A 23498-nucleotide genomic window follows, 5' to 3' on the forward strand; every position below is an offset into this window, starting at 1 on the left:
TGAGACAGCACCTGCTCTTTATTGTGAGGCATATTTTTGATTGGAAAATGAACCAACCTGGGGCAAACAAACAAAATTACTCCTTGTTTAGTGAAATCACCTTTGCCAAGCCACATAACAGGGTAAACAACCTGAAGGAAAACCATTTGTCACTGGTGAATGTATCAGAATGTAAATATTACATGAAGAATGTAAATATCCCTTGAAGGTGCCCCATAAATAGAATGATAGCAAAATTAGTTTATTTGCTTAGGTTCTACTTGTATAATATGGTAGTCATCAATCTGTACAGGCAAAATACAAGCAAAAAGCAATGCAATCAATCAAATATGAAGCTTTCCTGCAAATGAAAGGAAAATTGTTTTTTAGATGATATGCAGTAAAGCACAACTGCATGACCATTGACTTTTTATCAGCTTGGACACAGGCAAAGCTCACCAATCATGGAGAATTTTCCTGTTACTAGTGGAAATTTCTTAAGATTTATTATTTTGCATATGTCTGACCATGGTGTTTTAGTGCATGGTTTCTTTTTGAGATTTTTTTTTTTCTTAATGACTATATTTAAGCATGCAGATGTGCAAATACACTCAACAATTGTGAGTTCCTTCCAAGGTCAGACTTCACTAGTAAAAACATTTCATTCATTGTCTCTTTTATTTTATAAAATAAAGTGTGTCAAACCACAGTTGGTGAAACACATGGTTTGAAATGAAAACTCCAAAGAGCTATCTCTGACCTTCATAGATTTAGGTCAAATCCAGCTATGAAAGTTAGCAATGTAAACATCTCCAAGAAAAAAAATTAGATCTATCAAAAATTAAACTAAAGGTTTCTATTTCACAGCCCTTATATGGCAAATTGCATTACAGCTGTAGGATCTCACCCTCAAAAGGCAAAAATGGTGGGGAAAAACTGATGTGGTCTTGTACAGTGAAGAAGCCTTTACGAGTCAACTCCATTATAATACAGTTTCCTCAACATAATTACATAATCTGATCACATAATGAAAGATGTTATTTTTCCTATTTGGCCTTGTTATAAATGCCACAGACCATTCCTGATCCACCCAAACAGCCCCATTGGGCACACGGCCTATTGGTTTGTACTGGAAGACATGGTGAATTGCTTGTGGGGCTACAGCTGAGAAAGCCTAATTCCTTCTCCCACTCAGAGGACAGGTATGAAATAGGCAAATGGAACAATGAGCTCTTTGAGCTCAGTTATCATGTCCAGGGACATGTCCATTGCTCCTCATTAAATTTCTGGGCTTTGTCATTGCTCATTGCAGGTGCCAAATAATACCATTTGATGGTACATTTTGTCTTCACTGCAATGTGCCAGGACCACAGGCAATGCCTCCAGCTGTGCTGGGCAAAGGCTTCTCAGAAGGGCCCTTCTGACCTGGGGATGTGAAACTGTCCTTGCTGCAGAACAGAGGAAGTTTTATCCCATGCTGACAGCAGCAACTGGTCTTACCCGATGGCACTGGGTAAGATTCATGCCATCTCCAGGTGTGCAGGGTTGTGCTAAATGACACTCAGTCTCATTTGGGGGTATTTTTCATTAAAACTGCAGACAAACCCCGCATGTCTATTGCTCAAAATACAGCAGGTGAAGTAGTAAAGCTCAGGATGCAGCCTCTACCCTATACCCCTTGTCCTTCTTCTCTGTGACAACTCAGTGGGCTCAGCACAGTCTTCCTATAGGGATGCAGTCTTCCTATGCTTTCACAGGATGCTGGGAGCTGGGTAGTAGAGGAGCTGTCCATCAGTCTGGAAGGCGTCTGCCAGTGACTTCTCCCAGGGCTAGCTGATAGTGGAGGTATAGCATGCCCCTGTAGTGCTGTCTTTCCTGCCCACTCTGCCCAATCTTTAAGGAAAAATTGTTTTCTACAGCATGGCTATACATTGCCTTGTTTGATGGAGTCTTGATCTCAGTGAGGGGCTCCAGACTGAGCCACAGTTCAAATACAATAAATGACTCACCAAAAGGCTTTTTGTGCTTCTGACAGCTTCTTCTTTGGAAAACAAGCCTGAGAAATGCCTGTACAACTTAGGGAGTGTCTAAAGGTTGTATTTCACTTAGGAAGTATAAGAAAATAAAACACTGTTGCACTATTCCATTGTTTTTGGAAGGTGTCAAGAGCTAGCATAACAGGATAGCATAATAACATGCCAGTAAAATTAAAGCACAGCTGGAAAAAGCAGGTATTTGTTCATATTCAGGGACGTATTTTCTACAGTACCAGAAAAATGACAGTTTTATGGTCTTTATGTAATAGGTTTACCAATGTATTTATTACCTTGTATTTTACCTTGTATTTCAGTAAGTTCAATAGTAAAAGAGGAGAATCATGAGTATCTACTGATTTTGCGGTTGAAGGACATCAATCATTTATAATTTTGAAATGCTGGTTTTTATTCAAATGAATTGGAGCTCAAACCACTGCAATAAGAAGTAAGCATCTTTTCACTGAGGCACTGTTATAATTCTATTATATTGCAATGTGTGTTACAAAATGAAATGTTAAAATTACACAGACCAGTAGATAAAATATTTACTGAAAAACTATCTGGCAAAGAGGGCATGATTTGTTTAAAACAGTGCCTGACAGATATAACAAACACAAAATGTATCTTCTGCCCACCTTCAATGCTCTGCCTCAGTTTAATTAATTTTCTTCACCTCCTCATGTAAAACTTAGTGTCTGTAAAAATACCACCAGCCTTAGAGAATTATGTTGTCTACTTGCTGCAGTACAATGAATTGAAGAGATCAGATCTTTGCCTTCTCCCTGCTGCTCTGTGACTGCGATTCAGGAAATCACAATTGTCTCATTCACAGTTCCTTGAGGTGGGAGGAATGTCTCAAGCACAGACATCATGTCATAGCAAAGCACAGATAGCACAGCACAGCACAGAGAGGGTAGCATAGCATAAATACATAGCATAGAGTGGGACAGGTCAGGAAGCAGCAGGCAGGCATGACAATCACTTTTCTTGCCATGCTGTGTAAACTGGGGCAACCACAGGCTTGTCCTGTCTATAAATACTAGCTTTGCTTTTACTAGTGCAGCATTTACCAGCCCAGGCTTGCAGGCATCCACGACTCAACACTGTCAAAATTAAAAAAACTGACTATTGGCTTAAGGTTCCCATCAGTCTCAGCCCTGGTAGCAGTGTATTTCCCTGGGCTGATGTCTGGGTGGACAGCCCACAACCAGGGCAATTTCACACTCATATATGACTTAGGGGAAAAAAAAAAAAAAGATCTTTCCATGCTTTGCTCCCTCCTTCAACAATTTGAAGAATACAGAACTTGACAGGTATTAACAGCAATGCTTGGTGAAGAAGGATCTGTATGCCAGCTGCTGATTTCTCTTTTTTCTTTGTCCTGATGTAGCAGTGCAGGTCCAACACTTGCAGGCCTTTTTGCAGAGGGTTTGAGTCAAAATGAGACTTATGCTGCTTGAAGCTGCCTCAAGAGTTCTCTGAAGAGCTTGTATCCTCACAAGAGATAGATCAAGCCAGGTTTCCCACCACTTGTAACAATAATGTCTTTAAGTAATACTCCAATTGCTTTTACAATAGGCATTCATGATCTACTCTCTCTTCCCTAAATTCTCAAGTTTCACAAATAAGTCTTGCCCTTACACAGCAGATGGGGAAATACAGCAGCTTTCTGAGGAGGGGGCCTGAATCACAGCCTGAGCGACTTCACATTTGTATGAAGATCTTCACCAGGAAAGTGCACAGCATTTATCTTGCTTATCTTAGAGGTCTGCCAGGCACTTCACTGCCACATGCTGCTGAATTTATCAGGGCTGCAGCAGGATGCAATTGAGATGCACTGCCCCCACACATGGTAACAGCCTGACTTGTACAGGGAGAAGAAGAAATAGATAAGGCAGGATGCTTCATCTTCTCATGAGTTCAAATCTAGATCTGCAAAAGAGAGGAGTCTGGGAACACACACTAGATAACAAGCAGAAGGTCTGACAGGTGCATAGCTTCTCAGACGGCAAACAGGCAGTATAAGCCTTATGGAGAAAAGTATCAATTAATTTAGGAAATTGCATACAGAAGGTGCATGAAAAACCCACTTCTAAAAATCTCTCCAGCCAAAGAACACCTCAGGCTGCATGCAGAGTTGTGGTTTGCTCAATACACACTTTTCTTTCTTTTCCTCCCTCACACAGTAACAGTTTTTTTCTTTGCTTTGCGGCTTGCAGTGTAGATGAATATCCACCCCTAATTTAAACAAGCCCCAGGGTGACACATCTTTGCTTTTACACGCCTGTCTGGACAGACAATATTAGCTACTTCTGGACACAAGATGCTGAGCTACACAAACCTTTCACTAGCTGCCCTGACCTCAGGTTGAGTTTCAGCTCATTGTGATGCAGGGTAGTCTTATGATTTCCATGATGCCACCTGATCTCCAGATTGGCAGTCCTCTAACATTTTCTCTGTAGATGTTCAGCATCTGCTCCTCAAGTGGCATCCACTTGCACATGACTGACATTGACACCTGTGCAGTCCATGGCCCTGGGAGGCACTTTTTGCTCAGGCTCAGCTATGGGATCCAGCTGGATCTGCAATCCCTGCCACTTTACAGCTATGTGCCAGCCAAGAGGCTCCAGAGCAGCACCTTCCCTATTGTATTGAGACTTTCATTAAAGCATGATCAAAAGCACTTATTCCATTATTATTTATTCTTTCTACTAAGATACAAGTGATGGCAACATAAGCATAAACTGCCTTCTGTCACTTCAGTATACCTGAAGGAATTTAGTACCTCCTAGAAATTTTACTTCTATGACACATGGAAAACTGTCAGATAAAAAGGCCCGGGTACCCCTCTCTCACACAGGTTTGGGGAAATTTTCCAGAGAACATGAGAAAATGAGAAAAAAATGATGCTCAGGAGAAACATTGTTGCTCTCTATAGCTAGTCTCCTCCACAAAGTAACAAGGGAAAGAACAAAAGGAAATGGCCTTAAGTTGCACCAAGCAAGGTTTAGATTGAATATTAGCAAAAATTTCTTCACCAAAAAGATGGTCATGCATTGGAAGAGGCTGTCCAGGGATGTGGTAGAATTATTCATCCCTGGAGATATTTAAAAGACTTGCAGATGTGTCACTGAGGGACATGCTTCATTGGAGGACCGGTCAGTGCTGGGTTAAAAATTGGACTCAATTATCTTAGAGGCATTTTCCCAAATTATGGTTCTATGATCCTATAAATATTTAGCAAATATATAGAGCTACGCCATATAAGAACTTGCTATTCTTTCTGTGTCTTTCTTTAAAATACAAAGCAAATCTAATTTCAAATGCTTGGAAAGTACAGGAACATAAATACAATGGACATATTTGTCTCATGGATAAGGTCTCATACACACTGTGTGAGGTTCTGTTTCAAGAGCTAACATATCAGGAGTATTAGCTGGTTGCACATAAATCACTTTTTTATCATATAGTTTTATACAACATTAAGGATTCAACTTACATCTTCTGTAACTGTAATTAAGAATGAACCATAGATATGTATTTCAGATATTAATTTCTCTGAGATAGGAATAATGAAATCTAATACACAAGGTATGCTCTTCTCTAACAAAAACATGTTTGGCCAAAATTAGTTGTGTTAAAAAAACTAAGGCTCTAGAGCTAAATCCAGCTTTATTGCTGTGCATTATCCTCCATTTTTATTCTGCAAATTGTTAGACCTCTACTTGGTAACACAACTGTACAATGACATGCAAATTTTGTCCATGCACTTTTGGTTTTTTATAGTGTGTGTATATCACTTGCAGGAGTTATCACAGAGAAAGAGATCTGGATTCCTATAGCTTACCTAGGCTTGTTAGCTCTGCAGTTCAAACTACAAATTTTTGTAGTATTGCTTCTCTTCAGAGGCATACAAGCCATTAAGTTAAAATATGACTGACACTGTCTTTGCAGGGTAAGATAGAGTTTTTTTATCATAATATCAGAAATTGAGAGATGCATGTATTTCAATCTGCGGTCAGACAGGGTTTCTTGAAGGATACAACTTAATCCACAGTACAATATATATTACTTCCAATTCATTTGGTGACTTGCAGTGAGATCTGTATCACCAGTGAAACCCAACCAGGCCCATTTCCAAATAGTGGCACACGTGTCACACATCTTAACACTTCTTTGAGTGGAAATCACCAATTTGAAAAATGGGAGGGAATTTTCCATTAAGAGTAAACTGCCAAGGGTGTGAGATTACATATTTTTTCCTTGGGTTCCTAGTCAGTTTTGCCCCATAGAGCTCTTCTGGAAGGATTTTCTGGAAGGTTTAAAATCCCATCTCCTCCAGACTAGACTGAAGTAGCATAAATTGCTGTGAGAGCAAAACAAACAAAACTACACACACTCACACACACACACACACACAGAAGATAAGATTAAAGGAAAAAGTGTATATTGTAGGCAGGAAGAAACCCAATGCTAAATATTCACAATGGGCATGCTACAAAAAGAATAGCTCTATATTAGTATGCAGAGAATATTATTTCCCTTAAACAGTATGACAAAACCCTTAAAGACCTAAGAGCAGCAAACTAGAAAGTCAAGAACTGCTGGTGAAACAGGCAAGGAGCCAAATTTCTCACAATTAAAGATTCTTATTACAGTAGCATTCAAAACAGAAGGGTTTTTCTTGGCCTTGGTGAGGTTTGCTTCAAATCCTGTTATTTTGCATCAGTTCATCACTGGAAATAATAAGACTTCTGTTGTTCTAAAACAACTGAAGAAACTCTGCAGTTGGTATGCTCCACTAAGGCAGTCATGAGGAGAAAAACATGCCATCATTTCCTTCCCTCTGGCAATCCCTGGCTGTTTCCAACAACCCGTCCTAACATATTTACATTTTACTTGCCTTATGTATAAATTAATTAGACCTTTGTCTCAGTATGTTGTATTTTTAGTTTCCCTAATCTGATTACTGTACCTATTTATGTTCTGAAGAATCTGTAATTAATCAAATTATCCATCTAGCCTGATTACTAGTGGTAACTGCCCCTAGAGATTGATTAATACATTTTCAAATCATTCAGGAAGGCTCTTGAAAGAGCCAACAAAATTTACCCTTCTTGCAGCCACAAAGTGCCTTATGAGGCCCACAGTTGCCTGAGGGTTTAATATAATCAATAATCCATAAAGATAATTGTTCCCACATGATTGGTGAACAACCTCCAGCTGAGTGAATAAGGGCTAAGACTACAATTGATGTTTTTGTTGGGTTTCTACGCTTAATGCAATTTCCCTTCAACAAGCCAGCTCATCCCTTCTGTTGGACAGTGAATATAGACTTAAGCTTTTCTCAAAGGTATTTCACAATAAGGAAAAGCATATGCCCTCTTTTTAGTTAAAAACCTGAGGTTTAGAAAAACTTGTATTTTAATTGCTAAGATAGCATACCTAACAACATTAATACATTATATGTGTATACTACCATCTCATTTGTTTTTCAAAATGCTGATAAGCACAGTTATTAAAAACAATGTAGATATGTCCATTCCAGCTCTTATTCATCTTATAAGACTGCAAGGCTTCTAAGTACCTTAGCTAAAATCCTTCTTCCGTATATCATTGCTGACTGCAGTACATGGAGGTAATTCCTGCAGCTATTTCTGATATAGAGAAATACTCAGAGATATGGAAAGGGTCAGTCAAACTAAGCTGTGGGTGTTTTTTGGGAAGGGAAGGGAAGGGAAGGGAAGGGAAGGGAAGGGAAGGGAAGGGAAGGGAAGGGAAGGGAAGGGAAGGGAAGGGAAGGGGAAAATAACCTCTCAAGAAAGGTGGTTGTGTCTATTGGAAGAATAAAAAATCTGATGCTTGTCACCCTGATTCTTAAGATTTTTTAAAGCTTTCTGAGTTTACATTCTGTTGGAGAACTTTCCCACACAATTTCTGTAAACAACATATTGTTTGCATTCTTTTATGGAGGTGGAAAAACTTGATGTACTAGTAGTTTATCCAATGTCTTTGGAGAGGTGGCCCATTCACTCTCCAATCCAATGTCACCTTTGGGAAAGTATAAAAGTCAGAGTCAGAAAATAAACTTTCTTCTTTACCTTGCAAATAGCAAGTGGCTTGCGTCATGTTTTCATGTGTCCTATAGCAACAGATGCTTCCTTTCATTCCTGTAGCATCTTTCTCACCTACACTTTTGTGTCTTATGTCATTTGTCTTCTTGAGATCTGCAGATAATTACTTTGCTTTTGAGAATGCTTTATCATATTTAGGAGAAATATTTTCCTCAACTTAACAAAACTTAGGTTAAATCCCATAAGAGCTATTCAAGAATTTCTTTCTTTCTTTTTTTTTTTTAATTTTTCTTCCCTCTTTACTCTTCCCCACAGATCTGTAAGACTTTCTTCTCAATCCTACTTTGTTGCAGTATCTTCTATATTTTGCAATGCTAATGGTCAGACCTGTAAAAACAGCAGCACCCTATTGGTTTCCTTTTTGCTCATGGTCTTTGGAAATCTTCACACAGCCTAATCAGTAGGAAGATTAAGTATATGAACCTACTAGCCAGTTCAAAAATGCCTCATAACCAGTGATGAAGGTGCCTGCCAGAGAAGAAGCATTGTCCTTCAGGTTCTGAAATACTCAAGTGTCCTTAAAGGCAATAGGTGAAGGAATACATCAATTTCCATCAGCAACAGCAGAGCTGTACCCATCTCAGTGATTTGACTGTAAATCACTGATCTAACATGGGAATAAAACCAGTTTGTCTCCTTGTACAGTTACAAATCAAGAAACAGGAGTAGCGTGAAGCTCCTTGATAAGATGGCACCTCTTTGTGGTCATACAGAGTTTCCTATGATCACAAACTTCAAACCCACATACTCTTGCTGCCATTTTAACTTCATCCCTTTTATCATCAGCCTTTAAAGTGTCTTGGAGAAGTCTACATCTTCTTATTTTTTCCCACACTACACAGAGCAAACATTTGATGATGTAAATGAGTGAACAACAGCAGATGTTTTGTTTATCTGTAGGTGTCCTCTCTGGCAAGAAGAAAACATAAATACTTATTGAGACATTTTACCAGGGATGACAAGAATTTTCCCAGGCTTTGAATTCTTTCTGCTACCAGTCCTTATACTGCCACCTAGATATGAAAGAGATATATATAAATATAATGGGGGAATCCACAGAACCAAAGATAAGGATTGAACAAATTTAGGCCAAGAAAAATTACTCTCAATATCCCCCGGAACTGTCACCTTTTTGTTTTTCAGCACAATAGTCTCAGGGACTACTACTGGGTGAAATATACCCCTTTTTTGTTTGTTTTCAACCTCTTGTACAGTCTCTGTTAAATTTCTCTATACTTGTATTGGAAGAGAAAGTGAATATATCAACCACTATCACCTTCACATCACTTATGATGTTTCATGCCTCTGTTTTATCCCCTCTGTAGGGGCTTGCTTCCCAGTATTAAAGAGTCCTGGTTTACTTAGTCAGTGCTCACTTGGAAGTTATTTAATACTGTAATCATTTTTGTTGCCCTTCACAGAATGTTTTTCAGCTTTAACATTTCCTTTTGAAAATGAAGGTACCTGTGTTTTATACAACACTTAGAATGTGACTAAACCATAAATTCATGAAATGGCTTCATAACATTTTCTGTTATTGTTCTCTATTTTCTTCTAATGATCCTTAACATTTATATCTGCTTCTGACTGCTACTGAGCATCGAGACTGACATTTTCATGGAAATATTTATTGTAACCTCAAGATCTTACTCTTGAGAGGTAATGGTCAGATAAAAGGCCATCATTTTGTATGCAAAGTTAGGATTTTCCCATCTGTGCATTTCTTTCATAATTATACACTGAATTTCAACTGTCATTTTATTCTCCAGTCACTCAGTCTCAAATTTTTTCTGTCAGTCTTCACATTCAATCCTTGCCTTTGTTGTTAGTCCTGCTATAAATAATTTTACATCATCAGCAACCTTTGTCTTGGCATTGTTCAAACCTTCCTCCAGGTGGTTCATGAATGTGTTGAACAGCCCATGTGCCCACTCAGACCTCAATGGGAATCCACTGGTGACCTTCCTCCACTACCCTCATGCCTCCAACTATTTACTCAAACTTTCCATTCAAACAATTTATCAAAAATAAAAGGACTGTCTTATTATTCCATTACACAGTTTTCTCAAATGTTTGAGTTTGGGATTTGGGTTTTTTTGTGAGAGAATCTGTTGAATACCTTTCAGGATTCAGATGGATTCTGTTGACCAGACCATCATGTCCACAATCCCACCATGTTCCCTAAGGAACATCAGCAGATTCATAAGGCAAAAATCTCTCCTTACCAAGGCCATGTCCATGATTCTGAAGTAGATGGGACCTACCTATATCACTTGCTCTTTCCTTCTCTACTGTATAAAGCTCATTTGTATACTGGAAATTAATAATCCTTAGATCAGTACTTTTGGGCTATGACTTGGGCTATGACATATCCTAAACATTCCTACTACCACATACAAAAAGAAGTTGGGGTTCTTTTTCTTGTAGAAACCTGTACATTGATACATCACTACTAGTCAAGCTCAAAGCCTTCATCTAATTAAAAAAATTAATTTTGAAATTTGGATATTTTTAACAAAATTTCTCATTATTCTATATATAACTGCTCTATCACAAGCTCAATACATAACTAGCAGATGTGACAAAAAAAAACTCCTTGAGCAGGTTTCACAACTTGTTAAAAACAATACCTAAGGAAGCATTACATAGCACTAAGCAGCTGTGTTCTGAAAATTGGTCTTAATTTAAGTAATCAGCAAGGCATTTACTGTTACAGCATGCACCTGTGTTTGCATAGTTCTGTTCACCCATATATGCTTTATTCTTAGAGATAAAACCTTCTAGTTAGGAGGAAACAGGCATGCAGGTGCAGGGCCTGCAGCTCACTAGGACCAGCCAGGACCACCCTTTGAGAAGGGGAACATCAGATATTCTCATGTGTTAGGGCTGATGGACAAGGACTTGGTATTCACACACAATCCTCCCAACTAATCTGCTTTAAACTCTTCCTCAAAAGTAAAGGATCATTAGAATCTCACAGAATATTCAGGCTTCTCAAAAAAAAAAAAAAATCAGTTTGGGAGCTCCAAAAAGCTCTGAGACACTCAGAGTGCTGTATTTCAATTGTGGTATTCAGATTTGTTTTGTTTCATATGAATATTTGAATAGTAATGAAATAAGCATATGTATCATGAATTATTGGTACAAAAATAAATACCAAAAAAGTCTTTGAAGAAAAATATCTGACTTCTTCCCATTAAATATTTGTGAAAAACTCCAACATTTTCCTGTTAAATATTTTTATATTAGCAGAACTTTTCCTTTTCCTGAATTTATTATCTGATATTAACACTGAATTTATTATCTGATTACCTAAGTTGTCTATACTCAGTATCTGAACACCTCAAAGGCATTTTTTTTATTGTGTTCTTTTTCCTACCCATGGCAAGCACTTTTCTTCCAGACATTATTTTTGGCATTTTCCATGCGGAAGGATATCTATATTGGGAAAGCTCGATCTCTGAAGCAGTGAGAAAATAAACTTCCTGCAGGAATCTAACTGTAGAAAACTTTGGCTGAAAAGACAATGAGGCAGGGTTAATCTAACCCCAGTAAGTCATTTAGACTCATTCTTTGGTGAAAGACACACATTTGGGAGCCAGTTTTCATCCCATACACCAAGAGACTTTGCAGCATACCCATCTCCCCTACTTAGTGGAGTAGCCTACACATTTATTCCAGGTGCTCTGACATGAATTACTGAAGGTCTGTAACCAGAGAGGATCTATTCCAGATGTGCTGGCAAGCACCAATGACTCCATTCATGCATGGAAGAGCTGCAGCTTAGAGGACAACTGAATATAGAGCCCAGCACCGTCCCTCTACTCCAGTAGAATGTTCTCGTATCCCTGAAGAAGGGCTCCATTTTCATATTGTTGCTGAACTAGAAGGCAGTTAATCCATAGAAGGCACTGAATCAAACTTAGATTCACAAATTAACATTTAGGAAAGGAATAACTTCTGTTGCATGGAAGAGAAGCTCTTTGTGAAACTAAAATCTCCAACCAACATTATGACCTTTAGGTTCTAATAGTCTGAGGGTATTTAAATACAGCATGTGGCATTTTTTGATCTTTGAGGTTTTATACTAATCAAAATTTTGCAGTATGTTTAATAAGCAAGACTTTACAGGTTTTACAGGGTTTTAAAAAAAAAAACTTTGCTTGAAAATAAAATATTCCACATTTAGTGTTCTTTGAACTCTTCAATAAGGACTATAGAGTTTCTTTATAATGGTTCAGCTGCATAAATTGCTTTATCTGTTGTATGCTACTTATTTTTTAAGGCTGTAGTTTATGATTATATACAATTCCTCACACTTCTATGGTTTTCCTGTATATTCTTCAAGGCTGTATCACTCTATTTGGTGGCACTTCTACGTCTCAATATGCACCCAGGAATCTCATTGCCTCAAGACTGTGCAATGTGTAAACTAAAAAAGGGTGGACAAGGAATCCCCCTGGGCTCTCTCCTGTCACTAGCATGTCTCAGGAGCCACCCCAGGAAATGTTTTTTTCTGCCGACCACCTATGTAGCCTCAAACATCACTTTTAGGAGACAGTCCTCATAAAGTTGTTGTGTGATGTCTAATTCTGTGGAAATAAGAGGGAAGTTTTTAAGAGTTTCTATGATTTTCTTTATTATAAATTTAGATCCAAATCAGAGGAAGTAACTCTCCCACTGGAGTGTCCTTCAGCCATGAAGGTACAGAGACAGGGGCAGCTTCAGGCTTTCCAGACCTTGCTGCTCGGAAGGGTGTCAGAGCTCTGGCTTTTCGAAAATGTCACAGCTCCTTAAGGAAACTATTATTTTTTTTCAACACCACATTTGAAACATATTCTACCTCCCTGCCAGTAACATATTCACTGGAAACAAAGCGGGAGGGACTGTTCCTGGAAAGGCTTAATTTATGACAGCTTACAGCTGTCACCTCATAGTTTTCTGAATGGAAAGATTTTTTCCCTGTACAGCTGTGTAAGGTATTCCTCAGAGAGCACAGAACTGATCTTGAGGAGACTTGAAATGACATTGTTAAAAAACCCAGCTGTAGGACAGGCACGCTGCCTGGCTTGGTACCCAGTAAGGACAGCTCCCCTGGGAGCAGCGAGGTGCTGGGGCTGCTGGGCTGGGCAGGTCCCTCTGCAAGTCAGCTGAGAAAAACAAGATCTGATGCCTTGCTCTACTTGCTGCCTGTCCTCTCTCAATTCCCTGCCCTCCCTGGGGAAAAGCACATTACTGGGGAAGTGCAGAGCCTTGCTCAGCTCACTGCTGTCTCTTTCCTGTCCTGGGGCAGGCCTGAAAGCATCTGGGGATGATAAATGAGGCTGACTCCACAGATGCTGCTGGGGAAGGCAGCCTGAAGCACACACCATAGAGCAGCCTCCAAAACACCTTGGGAGCAAGGGACAGTGAGGGACAGTTCAGTCATTACCCAAATAAAATACTGTTTGAAACCTCTTTCTTACAGGCAGTCAACAGTGTTTAATTAGGAAAATAATCAAGTAGGTGTTATTCCTAAGATTAGCTCTAGGATATTCTTATACTGGCAGAAAGTTAGAAGTAAAATGTTTGTATGCAATTAGAACAATTTGTTCTGCCCTGACTGTCTAAACCAGTCATTCACAATGTATCTGAGCTGCCAAGGAGCAGCAGGCTAGGAACACCAATTGATCAACAGATGGATTTAATAATCATTGAGAATGAGATTCTCCTAGAAAAAATATATTTGAGGGTTAGCACATCAGCTGAACATCAGGTCTCATCTCACATCCTCCCATTAAGTCTGGTAAAAGGATGGATTTCCAAATTGTTATGTCCCCCTGTAGATGGCCAGTGTTGAGAGAAATGGTGACATCGGAAGTGTTGAGCCTGCCTCACAGGCCTCAGCTGCTGCACAGGCACCAGCAGACATCAAGAGATGGACAGCCTCAAGGACAAGGGGTAGGCTGGCAGTTTTCACAGCCCTCTTGCAAACATGGGCACAGTACTATAAATGTTGCTATCATGAAAACACACAAAGCTGAGGGTGAGCATGCTTTTCAGTCTTGTGTAGAGAATTGGTAGTATATAAATAGTACTATAATAGCATTATAGATGCAACTAATTAGCAAGGACTTTAATTTCAACAGCCATTGTGTGACCTCCTCAAGCTCAGTTATTTCAGGCAGTAAAAAATTTCTGCCTTCCTGAAAGTTGATTACAAATTTCTCATTGTTTTCAGCCTCTTAGGTCAGACGCCCCTTCCCTTCCCTTCCCTTCCCTTCCCTTCCCTTCCCTTCCCTTCCCTTCCCCTTTCCCTTCCCTTCCCCTTTCCCTTCCCTTCCCCTTTCCCTTCTCACAAAATATTAAGACACTGAATTCAGTTTCTGATTTTTAATTTGGAATGTACGCAAGTGACCTACATCCTCCATGTCCCAAGGGCTACCTGGAGTTTCTGTTTCCTGAATGGGCACTGATGGAAAGTGTAGCTGTCTCCCCAGCATCCTACAATTATTCTGCCCTTTACCTGCCATAACCACGTACCAGCCCCAACAGCACTTTGCAATAAATAAAAGGGTAATAATGTGGGAGAACTAAATCCCTTATGGCTGAATGCCAATACAATTTATGTATTAAAAAATGCACATCTAACCATGTTTATTAAGTCTGATAATGTATATATTATGTTTACATTTATCAGGCCTGATTACTGTATAAGATACATTCTTTATCTGTGTTCAGAATCTTTTCTCATTTTTATTTGCAATTATGTTTCCTCTTGATTAAGGAAATTCTCAAATGATATTGAAGGAAAAAAATAAGCACATTCAGTTGATTTGCAGAACGTGTCATTCAGTAATAGTACACAGCCTGCACCATAGCATTTGAAACTACATAGTTCAGTGGTTTTGTATTTGCACAGAAAACTTTTATTTGCTGTGTAATGCTGCTACATGCATGGCAGATGGAAATGTGATAATCAAGGACTGAAGATTAAGGAAGAATAAAGAGAATATTAAACATCATATTTGGCTCCACTGTAAAGGAGAATGTCAAAGGATAAAAAAAGGGGAAAAACTATTAAGAGCAGTGGCTATCTGTTGCATATTCTTGAGGATCAGGAAGATAAGACGGAAGGAAAATTCACAGATATGTGAAAAGCAGAACATTTGGAATGGATGAAGAGCTTCATAAGGAGTAAGTATCCTCTTCTACTTGAAAAGGAGAAAATTTAATATTTTTTTATTCAGTTAATGATGACATATAGTATAGAAATAAATTTTCAATAATGATCAGCATCTGCATTCAGCTCTCCTTGTCGCACACAGAGTGCAAGGCTGCAGCTGTCGTGTGTAACTCCAGGAGGCTCCCAAGACAGCCAGGGAGCAGGGAGCTCTGTCCAAGCCATTCGCTGTTAATGAAAGCTTTTGCACTGGTGAGCAGAGGAGGCAAAGTCTCTGTGGAGACCTCTGTGTGTTAGAAAGTGTATGGGATATAAAAGGAGTGAGAAGTTGAGGATTCAGATGGAACAGAAAGGAGCCTTTGGGCAGTTTGCTGCACACTCACCACGTTTGCTGAGGGCACTCAGCCGGGAGGCAAGAAAACATGTCAGAGTGGAGAGCCTTCTTCAGAGGCAGCTGGGAGAGGGGTCTGGCAGGAACTGTATGAGCAAACATGAGTCAAAGTGCTGCACCTGGGACAAAGTAACCAAAGAGCACAGTGCAGGATCTGCGTGCCTGGGGAGAACCTTGCTGCAAGGGACCTGGGGTCCTGGCAGGCAACAAGATGAGCATGAGACAGCAGAGAGCCACTGTACCACTAAAGGCAAATCAGCTCCTGGGTTGCATGTGCAGGGGTATCACTGGAAGTATGGAGATGTCCTACAATATTCAGTGCTTGTCAGGCTGTATCCAGAGTAGTGTGCCCAGCTCTGGTCCCCACAACTCAAGAAAGATGCAGATTGGAGAAGGTCCACAAGATGCAGACTGGAGAAGGTCCACAGGAGTGCCATGAAGATAATTAAGAAGGGCCGAAGAACCTGCTTTCTGAGGATAGACTAAAGGAGTAAGGTCATTCATTTGTGAAGAAGAGAAGGCTTAGCGGGGACCTCATCACAGTATCTCAGTACTTAAAGGGCAGCTGCAAAGGTGACAGAAGCTCTCTATTCATTAGGAGCCAGATGGAGAAAACAAGAGGCAATGGATGGGTATAAGCTGTACTGGCAGAGATTTCATCCTGACATAATAAAGAATTTTTTTTACAGTCAGGCCAGTCATTGGAACAACCTCCCCAGGTATGTGGTGGAGTTGCCACTACTGGAAGTTTTTAAAATGAGATTGGACAGGGTGCTAGATTAATGGCTAGGATTCCTTTCCCATGGCAGGTAGAAGCAGATGATATTTGGAGGTCACTTCCAGCCTAGGCTGATCTGATTTTGTTGTATTCTGCAGTGATGGAAATAGCAAAGCAAGAATCAGGCCCAAACAGTGCTACAGTACCAGAGAGAGAAGAAGAGTTTCCAGTCTTTTCCAAATTCAGTAAAAAACAATAAACTAGAAAAAGAGAATAAACACTTCACAGCAGAATCCTCTAGCAGGGGAATGGAAAAGAAGAAAAGCAGGGTAAAATTGTGATTGTAATGTTCTTTCTCCAGCAATACCTAGAGACACCCTCCCATGTAAATTTACTGTTTGGGGCTGTCCAATTTTGTAAATGTGATAGAACATTTCTGCAAATAAAAGGCATACAGATAGATATGAATATCTGCAACTGCATTGTTGTATATAAAACATCTGGAATAAATTATAGCCTTAGGAATCCATCAAGTATTTTTAATTCAATTATCTGAGTATTACACTGAACTGTAAATTGTTTAAAATACTAGAAATCTTACCCAAAACAATGGCTGTTCATTTTCTAAGTGTTTATGTTTGGTACCCTACAGAAACAAAACATTTTAAAAGCCGCATTGGAAAGCTGTTCAAAACATTAAAGAATCAGTAATGAAAGAACTGGAAGCAGAAAAGTAATGTACTAAGTTTCTTCTGAAATTAGATGCTATTACATTAGTTACTACCCCAGTGATTATAACTCAGATTATATTAGATTACTTCCATCATGAAGAATTTGTCACCTAAGAAAATAAAATAAACAAAATATGTAATTGATCTCATGTGACTTTAGCCATGTAAAAATGAGGTTCTTCCCAAGCAGAGTAGAAAGAGAGATACTCTTCCCCAGATAAATATTTCTTTTACCCACCTCAGAGAGGTCTCTTCAGATGTAGCATACTATCCTGGGCCAGCTCCCTTCCTTCCCATCTCACTCCACTGGCTACAGGGAGATCTCTCTCTCAGATCAGATACCCAACTGCTGGGTGGCCAAGTTGAGTGAGATCAGAATGACTCGCCCAATGTTTATGAAGTGGTCAGGCAGCAGAAGGGACATGCAAATGCCTTTGAAACTGTTTGTGTGTAGGTAGGGAAGCCTGGGCACACAGCACAGAGACAGAGGAAAAATACTGAAAAAAAGGTGAAAATTTTACAAGTTCTGCAGAGAAATCCAGAGCAGGAGATCTGCTTGAGGTCCCAGATAAAAAAAGTTAGAGACATTTCTTTTCCACTGAAACCTCTTGGTAAAGAATCTTCTACTGAGAAATTGAAGATTCTGATAATCAGGAGGGTATTTTCTGAGCACCATTTAGCATTAAGTCTAAATGTTTTTAAATAACTGCAAATTCTTGACAAATTTCTGTTAAAAATAAGCTAAAAAAACTTATATCCAAGGAAGGAGGTAGTGATGGTAGGCAGTCTTTCTTCTTTTTATGTTAATTTACCTGCAAGAAACTTCTACCTGGCCCTGCCTCCCATGATCTACTGCTACTGTTTTATCTTGCATGAGATGTATCCTAAATGTCTAAAATTAGCAGAAAATAATCTAAAAAATCGATAAAGAATTGCAGAACTGAAAAATCACAAGCCTGACATCTGATACCCTGCAGTTTCACAGTACACCATTTGATACATTTCCTTGCACCATCTTATTGGGGTTTTTTTAAGGCCTGTCCTTGCAATTTATAATCCACAAGGCTGCTGAGCTCTATGGAAATGTTAATTTGCCACCTATTCAAGGCACAGACTTTGTCTTTGCTCCTGGAGGCACACAGGATGCTATGAGCACTATACAAATATTATCTGAGATAATGTAATGGCAACTCCTCCATAGAAGGTGTGTTAGAGTGGATTTAGAGTCCTCCAAATGTGTTCCATCACAGTGGACAAGCAAGCCCACAAAGGACCAGCCTTAAGGGATAACCAAGTACCATCACATTTCTCACTGACACCAAGCACTAACAACATCTCCAGCATGCACACACATTTGATTCAGCAATGTTACCCTCACCCTCAGTGCACACATCAAACAGCTGAAAAGGACCAGCTAGTTATCGACACATAAATGAGCCCTGTAACATCAGCTGGGGTAATTGAATATCTAATTCTGGTTCTACTTCCAAGGTGATAAAAAATAAATAGTGGAAGAGATGTATAGACTAAAATAAAGCTCACAGTCAAGAATTCTTTATGGAATTCATTTACTTAAATTAATCGTATTGAACTACAAAAAGCAAGGGGCTCATCGAGCTCCATCCATGCCTGAGGCCAAGTAGAGGAAACTCAGAGACCAAATCAATTTATTTTCAGCCAGGTATAAATTTTTGAACAACAACTGCACCACAGTTGATTGTCCAGGCGTACAATTACTATCACTAAAATGAACAGTATCAATCCAAAGACTTAGTGCTGCACAAAATGGAAGGAAAATAGCCTTCACAGAAATTATGTCTCTCCCAAAAGACTCAAGTGTTTGTGCTGTAGTCTCATTTTAAGGGCCTTTCTATGGCACTTTGATGGTGCAAAATAGGTCAAGGAATACCTCTAAATTAGGAAAACACCCGCAAATGTCGAAGGGACATTCTTCTTTCTCTCAAGATTTTTTCATAGAGCAACACAGAGGAAAGAAAGAGAAAACAATTTCTATTTCTGCTCCTTGCTTTTCCATGTAGAATGTGTTTGGAGAATTGTTTACCTGGGGTGATTGCTTGATTGAATTCTAGTGAGGATTGTTTGAGCTTGATGGCCAATCCAATCCACCTGTGTCTGGACTCTTAACAGAAGGTCACAAGTTATGAGTAGTTAGATATAGTAGTTAAAAAAAGTAGGTTTGTAGTTTTAATATCTCCTTTAAATAGTATTTATTATAGTATAGTTATAATAAAGAAATCATTCAGCCTTCTAAGCTAGAGTCAGACATCATAATTTCTTCCCACCAGGTTCACCTACATTTTACAATAGGCAAAGAGCTATGAGGTCCTCTTATTCTTCCTCCTACTTCCCTCAGTCCATGTCTCCCAGAGGAGGTGCCTGCTTAGGAATATACTGGGGGCTCTTGCCTCAGGATTTCCCTGTGGCCTTGTGCGTCTGTCACCCTGCTGGGAGCAGAGACATGGGGGTGCAGAGGCATCCACCCTGTCCCCACGCGCACATCTACAGCCAGAGCTGCACAAATCCATTCTTTCATCTTCTTTGTGCTCTTCCCTGCACAGCCATGTAAGTCTGGAATAACTCCATTACTGCAGCAAAAGGGCAGCAGCATAAAAGTGAGCATGAATGAGGGCAGATGAGTACAGCTCTCAGCTAATGTGTGAAATGCACACTCGGTTTCATAACATTGATTTGATCCACCATTCTGCAGTTACCAATCAAATGGGTTTTTAGGAACCTGACATCCAGAAGCAATATTTTAAATCAGGAAAAAAAGACCATCCAAACACATTAAGGAAATGGAGAACATGAACTGAAATTTAATATCTAATTACATTATCCACATATCCAGTATGCATTCAGATTATAAAATCTTGAATGACTAAAATTTGGTTTGCAAGAAAAGAATCCTAGACTCTGCTTACTCACAGGCTAGGGAATGCAGCCTTTCTTAATGCAGAAGGAAAGGAGTCACACAATATTTGCACTCACATAATGAACCTGGATTCTGAAAAAAAAAAAATCAGGATGGGCACTAGAACTTCCAATGTTTCAGAGAGGAAAAAAGAGTATGGAGTTCAAAGAAAAAAGGTAAAACATTGGGCAAGATCCAACCCATCCTCTTCTAGTACTCAAACTGTGAATTGCCGTATACAAATTTGGAATCTGACTCTCAGCAAGGACATTTAGATTTGATCCATCCCTTTTTAGGCAGTAAAGAAGATAAAACTGAACCAGAGAGAATCTCTCTGTGTGAGCTCTGTCCTAGAGACACTCAAATAAAAAGGTGCATGCAAATAAAAAGACTGCCAGCTTTTTGTGGAGCTTAAGAAAGACATTCAGACCAATACAAAACACTTCTTCTCAGAGTGCAGATGTTCCAAGTAGGGAGAGGCACCTGCATGCACAGGGCTCTAAGCAAAGCAAAAAGAGCAAAGGGAAATGAGCACTACACACAGTGACCCTGGCAGGCAGAGCATGCACCTACAAAGGGGCCTGAGATCCTGACCCCACACTGTGCTGCCTGCTGGATTTGAGGGAATGTATGTGAAAGGGGTACACTAAAGCACAAGACTTTTGGGGCATTTGGATGGCCGGGAGAGGGAAGAGGTTCTTGCGGCAACCGCTCTTCTGGGCAGCCAAAGAAGAATATTCACAAGCCGGAAATATCTGGAGCAGAGGACTGTGGCTCCAAAGCCTCGAAGTTAGGGCACTCAGATAGGAGAAGGGAGTTCTGGTTTCTTCCTCTGACCTTTATCTGATAAAGATCTAATGTAACATGTGTAAGCAGTCCAGGGACTTTTGTTGATCATTGTCTTAATAGGTTGAAGTGCAAGGAAAATGCTCTATGTATTGATTTTCTAATCAAATTAATGTCTGGTATTTACCCTCCATATGTTTATTCCTCTGTTGTGCAAGGCTCTCTAATGTCCCATGGGGTTTGTGTCCAAGTTAAAAGTTTATTGGCCTGTGCCTTCTCTGAATATGCACAGAATGCATCAGGCTTTCATATGCATTAAGAACCAACTGAAGGGGAGAATTTATTTATATTTTTAATCAATGAAGCTACTGATAAAGAATTAGCCTTGCATTTAGGGAAATCAGTTGCATTATGAATTACGCTGCTTCCAATTTCCTCCCTCACTACATAGCCTGACTTACTCTTGCCTTGGTTTCACACTAAAAATCCTGGGCGTGCTGAAGATGTCAGAAGTTTTAGGCTGGAGACAGCAGTGATGAGACAATTGATGTCTCGCTACCATGCACAGCACTCTGCAGAATGCCTCTCCTGAGAAGGTTCTGCCCTCCCTGACTCCAATGGCTTCACCAGATACTCCATTTATTTGGCCTGGGAAGTGAGTCCTGAGCTAGGGGAAGAAAATATTATACACATTTCAGAAGCATCTCATAATGCAATAGGGGAAAATCTTGTTACAGTGCACTCCAAGCAGCCTATTCAAGGTAATCACATTTATATTTTTTTAAATGAGGCAGCATTCACAAAAAGTCAGCTTTGCAGCCAAGACATAAACAAGCCAGGACATAGTCCAGAAGCAACAAAATGGTTTATGACACTTCCTGTTCTCAGTGTCCTCCTTTCTACTTCCTAATGAACTTTAATAAGAGGATGTGCCAACATTTATGCACAGTGATTTCCAGGCTGGCCACTTCATATAAATGCCTTTCTCAATAAAGGAAACACCATGCAAGGTGGAAAATTAAAGATGAATTATGAACTTCTTTCTTTATAATTTAGTTAATTATGCCCCAAAAGAGCATCTGCAGTAGGTTTTTAAAGGTTTATTTTTCTGACACAGATACTTTTTTGTAAAATAGGTGTAAATTTGCTTTCTTTACTTATCCATTAATTTATTTACTTACCCTATAGTGAAAAATAACATACATAAAAGAAAGTGGATCTGAGTCAGTTAGAGGTTTTGGAGAAACAGCTGCATAAGTGGTGGTGAGGTTTCAGAATAGGAAATAACCTAAACTAGGGGAACAGTGCAAGGGTATTTCTTTAACTTAACGATAGAGGCAAAATACACCTAAAGAAAAGAGTTTGACCTATTTCCATTTGAAAAACATTAAAATATGGTCCTACAACACCATCCTCTTTATTTCAGAATTACATCTTCTATTATTGATAAAACACCAGCATACGTTAATACATGCTTTTAGTCATAAAAAAACCCATATCTCAGCAAAGTAATTAAGTCACTCTTATATGGTTTCTTGAATAAGGATGAAATTCTGGGCTTGATTCTGCAAAGTGCTTTGGGGTAAAATTTTGAAAATTAATCTACCATCACATTTTAATGAATTGTACAGAGATAAGCAAAGAACAATGGATTCGGACTTTATGGCATATCATTGCTGAGAACAAACACTAGTATATTTTAATAAAAATTATGTATTTCAAAAAAGCTGTCCTGGCAAGAAGGAGATTATATCAGAACCTGGAACCTACCTTCTGCCACAGCATGAATTTAACAAAGCCTGTAACAATCAAAACTGAAACAAGAAAGAACAAGAAAGTCAGAATTGCTTCTCTATAGTAACAAGGATCAATTCTCAAGAAATCTGAATGTTATTGTGGAAACAACATGATGTCATTGTAATTAGATCTATAAGATGCAAATAAATACCTACACAACACCACTACTCACCAAAAAAAAAAAAAAAGAAAAAACAAACCAAAACTCTAACAAAAATGCCCCACCCAAAAAATCCCAAAACAAAAAACCATGCATACAAGCAAAACCAACAAAAACAAAAAAGCAAAACAAACCAACAGCCACTTACAACTTAAAAGAGAAATTTCTAGAGTGACAAGATTGGTCAAGATGCCTACCTACTTTCTATAGTATTTTACATACCAAAACAGTTTTCTTTCTAACCTTCAAGCTTGGATTTGTCTTGCATTTTGAGGTAGCCTTCAAAAAAGACAAGGCATTGTAGTCAGACCACAGTATGAGGTCTGTAATATGCTCTGATGGGCAAAGCATTTCTGCTGTCTTGGTCTCACAGTAATTTATTAATGGATGGGCTGATAATGCTTATTATGTGCCTGAGATAACCTCAAAAGACGAGGCAAATACAGCTAGAGTTAAATACCGTGTGTTCTTCTGAAGGTTTCTTAGCAAGAAATTGGATTTTCAATGCAAAATACATTACATTTTTGAAGAAAGGAACAACCAGACCTCTGAGAGTGTATTAGATGTAGAAGGTGTTTGGGAAATAAGGAAAAGCACACCTCATGTCTTTAAAATTATTTAATTCATCAAAGGGCAAAGAAATCTCATTGAAACACAGCATTCCGTATCTTT

The sequence above is a fragment of the Lonchura striata genome, chromosome 1, assembly GCF_050655825.1.
Source record: "Lonchura striata isolate lonStrDom1 chromosome 1, ASM5065582v1, whole genome shotgun sequence".
In the NCBI taxonomy this organism is placed as follows: Eukaryota; Metazoa; Chordata; class Aves; order Passeriformes; family Estrildidae; genus Lonchura; species Lonchura striata.